We start from the raw sequence: 5,939 nt of genomic DNA on the forward strand, positions 1-5,939 counted from the left end.
TGAGGTAAAACAGTACTACTGGGAGGATCCTTTCATATGGAAGGTATGTGGCGACAATATCATTCGGCGTTGTATCCCTGAAAGTGAAACAGAATCAGTCCTAGCCTTTTGCCATTCTAGAGAGGTAGGTGGGCATCATGGCCCGACCAAAACTGCAGCTAAGGTATTACAATCTGGCCTATTTTGGCCCACCCTTTTTGCCGATGCTGCTAGATTTGTGAAGTCATGTGATAATTGCCAGCGAACTGGAAGTATAACAAAGAGACATGAAATGCCCCTTAGTCCTATTTTGATATGTGAAATCTTTGATGTCTGGGGGATAGATTTCATGGGTCCCTTCCCCAAGTCTTTTAACAATGAATATATTTTGGTGGCAGTCGATTACGTGTCAAAGTGGGTGGAAGCTGCTGCCTTACCAAGTAATGATGCGAGGGTTGTAACTAAGTTCTTGCAAAAGAACATTTTTACACGTTTTGGCACCCCTCGCACCATTATTAGTGATGGTGGCTCACACTTCTGCAATAAGCTTTTCTCACAACTTTTGCAGAAATATGGAGTCACACATAAGGTGGCCACACCTTACCACCCTCAAACTAGTGGCCAGGTAGAAGTGACTAACAGAGAGTTGAAAAGCATCTTAGAAAAAACAGTGAATCTCTCTAGAAAAGACTGGTCTTTAAAAATCGACGACGCTTTGTGGGCATACAGGACCGCGTTTAAAACGCCAATTGGCATGTCTCCCTACAGATTGGTGTATGGAAAGGCATGTCATTTGCCTGTAGAACTAGAACACAAGGCCTTTTGGGCCACCAGGTTTCTAAACTTTGATAACAAGATTGCAGGTGAACAGCGATTGTTGCAGTTGGATCAATTGGAGGAATTTCGATTAGGAGCATATGAGAATGCGAAGATTTACAAGGAGCGAATGAAGAAGTGGCATGACAAGCGGATCATAAAGCGTAACTTTGAGCCAATGGAGAGAGTTCTGTTATTTAACTCCCGGATAAAGCTATGGCCTGGTAAGCTGAAGTCCAGGTGGAGCGGCCCATTCTCCGTAGTTCGAGCTTTCCCATCTGGTATGGTTGAAATCAAAGACGATAAGAATCAGACGTTCCAGGTTAACGGTCAGAGGTTGAAATGCTATGATGACGGACCTCGAGTAATTGAGCATCTCCGTCTGGATGATCCGTCCTGAGGGAGAAGGACAGTCTATAAGCTCCATAGACTATAAAATTGAGCGCTCCTGGGAGGCACCCCAGACTAGAACCTCTTTACATTACAATTTTATTTTTCTTTCGTACTCTTTCCTTCACTTTTGAACATTTTAATTATACATAGTTTTATGCTTAATTTTTGAGAATTTTTTCTTCCTTTTCGCGCTGTGTCTCGCCGAGACAAGGCGGACACTACTATCGCAAGAAGCACGTCCAGCGCTGTGTCTCGCCAAGACACCGTGTGTCTCGCCGAGACACATCGTGGATCCAGGCCGATGGGCTTTGGATCCACCCACTTTACCCTATAAATACCCCCTAAACTCTTCCCTTCAAACCCTAGCCGAACCCCCACCTTCTTTACCCCCAATTTCTTCCCCAAAACCCTACTTTCTCTCCTTACACCTCCATCCTAACCCTTAAGCTTCATCTCCTACCTCTTTCTTCACCTCCCCTTTCACCCAAACCTCACTTCTTCATCTCTCCCCACCATTAACATATTTTTCTTTTGATTTCTTTTCCATTTTGGTAAGTTTTCTTACAAGTCATTTATTTAGATGTAGTTTTCTTCAATGTTGGTGCTTATTTGTCTTGTGCATTTATCTTAGTTTCTTCTCTAATTTTTCTATTCATGTTCTCTTCCTCTTCCTATTTCTTCTTTTTTTTTTTTGTAATCAGGTCATGGCAGAATCATCCAGGCACACACGTTCCAAGGGCAAGAAACGAATGGTCGAGGAGCAAACACCAGTTGCCGACCCTGGGCAGCTCCGATGGAGGGCCCCCCGTCCTCCTCGGCCCCGAGCCTCGTCACAGCAAGCAGACACTCCGTACCCTTCTGAACTCTCACGTAAGTATCTCTGCCCATTTTCCATAAAATCTGTTGATGAGGGCGAACTATACTTGAAATTCAAGGATTATAAACTTGCTCACCCTCGTTATTTTGATTGGCCCTTGCTTGAGAAAACGGGTAAGGATGAGGGGATCAAAGAGATCCTAACCCGAATGGGATGGAAGAAACTAGATGATAGAAGGTATAAATTGTATAAATTCTATGTTGTAGAGTTCTTTACCACCCTACGAATCGACACTGACGATGAGGGTGCAAAAACTCTACACTATAGAATTGATAACACTGAGTCAAAATGGACTGAGGACGAGTTTAATAAGGTCATGGGTTTTAAGGAGGGTGATTACACCGAATGGGATAAGGACCTCACTAATAAAGATGTTTGGTTTGAGCTTTCAGGAATTTTTGAGTTTAAGAAAAATAAAACAGTAAATAAGAATATCACTGACTCTCAAACCCGATTAATGCATAAATGGATAACATTCAACCTAGTCGGCCTCCCCGAGGCCGACAAAGTTAGTGAGGCCGACCTCTTACTCCTTTGGTGTATGACACAAAACAAACCTCCTCGAATGGCCCACTTTATTTGGACTTTAATGGCCGGAGTTCGCTTTTCCAAGCGCACCTCCCTCCCTTTTGGCCATATCATCTCCCGTCTAGCAGTATGTGAGGGAACCATGGACACCTTCAAGTTAAAAGAATCTGAAAATTTTAAACTGTTAGATGCGAATTATCTGTTGCGTGCTGAGCTCCTCCATAAGTCGGGGTTGTGGTGGACAGAAATTCAACCTGCAGGTACATGTTCCTCTGAGCCGATGGCGCTTAGCTCCGAAGAGGAGGATGACGAATATCAAGAGGAGCCGGAAAGCGGCTTTGAGGAGCGAATGACTAACATGGAAGCCAATTTGGAGCAGTTGACACATGAATTCTGCGATTTCCGCATGGACGTCAACGGATTCATGTCCGATATGCGCGGCTGGATGGATCGCCACCCTTGAGGGAGTCCCTATCCTATTTTCTTTTCCCTTTGATATATTTTGTAGCTTTACTTTTCTACATTTTCAAGAGTAAATGCTTGTTTTAAGTGTGGGGAGGGGAAAATTTGGATAGAAAATTACATGTCGATAGTCTTCCTGTCTTATGTGTGTTTAAACTGTTTGTGTGTTATCTGCTGTCCCCGTGTCTGGCGTGTCTGTCTGCCTGCTTTGATGTTTTGTTATGTCTTGTAGAGTCAATATCCAAGCCTCCCCTTGAAACCTTAAGTCTTGGTTCTTCGCTTGACATGGATGAAACACTTTAGAATTATTATATTACATATCCCCTCGGAAACTTCATCGAAAGACAAATTACACAAACAGGCCATCTTAGTTTTACCTTTGAATAATTGATGATGAAGTCGTGTTTCCAGTACTTAATTTTGATACTTAGTGCAATTTAAGTAGCCCACCTTTAAGAAAATGATGGAAGCCGAAATTGTGAAATCTGAGTGTCAACCTAAGCTGAAATCGTGCTACCGAAAAAAAAATTAAAAAAAACCTCTTTTCGCCCTACTCCAATGCCTACATTCAATAAGTGCAATTGCACAAATAAATTCTGGGTATGACTATGCATAGCATCTTGGTTTTGTGGTTGGGTTGTATGACCGGGGGTACGTCACCCATGCGTTTCAACCGGTACAAAAGGCCCCCCACATTGGAAAGAAAATGGAAAGAGGGAATCTAATTCTTCAAACACCTTGGTTCTGTGATCGGGTTGTATGACTGGGGGTACGTTACCCATGCGTTTCCTCCAGTACAAAAGGCCCCTCACACTGCCGAACTGTTGTTTTAATCACTTCTAGCTTAGCAACCATAGAAATCTAACTCGAAGGTTCACGAAACTAACCCTACAGGAAGATATCTGCCGCTGACCGAGGATGATCCACACTCAGTACCCGCTGATCAAGATACAGCCGCTGAGTCATTCCCTCAAGGGCTGACCAAAGGTAAAAGTGAACCTCAAATTGTTTTCACTGACCAGTCTACACCTGCAGAGATTGTTGAAACGCAGACAGCACAAGACATCAATCTACCAAAGGAGATAAGGATACCAAGAGGACACTCAGAGAGTGCTATTCTTGATGCCGCTGAGAATACCCTGATGACAAGAAACCAACTTAGGAGATACCTCAGCAACGTAGCCTTCATCTCAGTTCAGGAACCAAAGAACTTCACTGATGCTGAGGACGATGAATTCTGGATGAGCGCAATGCAAGAGGAACTTGATCAATTCAGAAGAAACGATGTATGGGAGTTAGTGCCACATCCAAGGAGTCAGAAGACCATTGGAACAAGATGGGTCTTCCGCAACAAGCTGGATGAACAAGGAAATGTAGTCAGGAACAAAGCAAGGCTTGTAGCTCAGGGCTACAGTCAGCAAGAAGGTATTGACTACGGTGAGACCTTTGCCCCAGTGCCAAGGCTAGAGGCTATTAGAATTTTATACGCTTATGCAAGTTATATGAACTTTAAACTGTTTCAAATGGATGTTAAGAGTGCATTCCTTAATGGAGTTATAAACGAGGAAGTTTATGTTAATCAACCTCCAAGGTTTGAGGATCCTAAATTCCCAAACCACGTTTATAAACTCAAAAAGGCTCTGTACGGCCTCAAGCAAGCACCATGTGCTTGGTATGAGAGGCTGACCAGTTTCCTGCTGACTAGAAACTATGTCAGAGGCAAAGCTGATACAACCTTATTCATTAAGAGAAAGGGTAAAGATACACTGCTGGCTCAAATATATGTTGATGATATTATTTTCGGTGCTACTAATGAGTCAATGTACAAGGAATTTAGCAAGAAAATGCAGAATGAGTTTGAAATGTCAATGATGGGAGAACTCTTCTTCCTTGGACTTCAAATCAAACAAGGGAAAAATGGCATCTTCATCAGTCAAGCTAAATATGCCAAGGAGATATTGAAGAAATATGATCTTGAAAATTGCAAGCCAATATCTACTCTTATGGGCACTGACACTGTCCTTTGTGCTGACGAGAATGGTAAGTCGGTAGACAGCAAATTGTATCGAGGTATGATAGGCTCTCTACTTTACTTAACAGCAAGTAGATAGGACATCTAGTTCTCAGTATGCTACTGTGCTAGATATCAATCTAACCCTAAGGAATCTCATTACATAGCTGTAAAAAGAATCCTTAGATATTTGCAAAGCTCAGTGAACGCAGGTTTATGGTATCCCAACACTCATGATTTTACACTCGTTGGATACACTGACGCTGACTATGGACGAGACAAGCTTGAACGAAAAAGCACCTCTGGAGGATGCTGATATTTCCATATTTCATAGGTGTTTATTTACATTTTAGCCACTGTTTTTAGCCTTTTTCAACTATGTTTGTTTATTGTTTTCGTGTTTTAAGTCAATTTTGTGTTTCCCTTATCTTATGGCATGATTAGTGTTTTTCAGGACTTTTTGGACTTCCTCGGAGCTTTAGGAAGCAATCAAGCATCAACCGAGAGAACGAGGAGCTGAAACGGACCAGGCCGCATGCTGTCTCGCCGAGACAACTTCTGTCTCGCCGAGACAGCCTCTGTCTCGCCGAGACAACTTCTATCTCGCCGAGACAGAGCGCGAACCAGCAACGCAAATCCAACTCTTTTTGTCTAAATTGCCCCTATGAAGACCTGGAAATATCAATTTTCACTCCTGTAATTTACCTTTTTGCCCTTGCAGCTCTTGTTGGGACTATAAAAGGGAACTAGGTTTTTATCTTTAAGGCTTCTTCTTTTTCTTTTTCTGCTGGAACATCTTTTTGAGCAACCATTGTTATAGAAAATCATACTTTTGGAAGCTAGTTTTGTGGCTCATTTTATAACAATTGATAA

This window comes from Euphorbia lathyris, chromosome 4 (assembly GCF_963576675.1).
Source record: "Euphorbia lathyris chromosome 4, ddEupLath1.1, whole genome shotgun sequence".
In the NCBI taxonomy this organism is placed as follows: domain Eukaryota; kingdom Viridiplantae; phylum Streptophyta; class Magnoliopsida; order Malpighiales; family Euphorbiaceae; genus Euphorbia; species Euphorbia lathyris.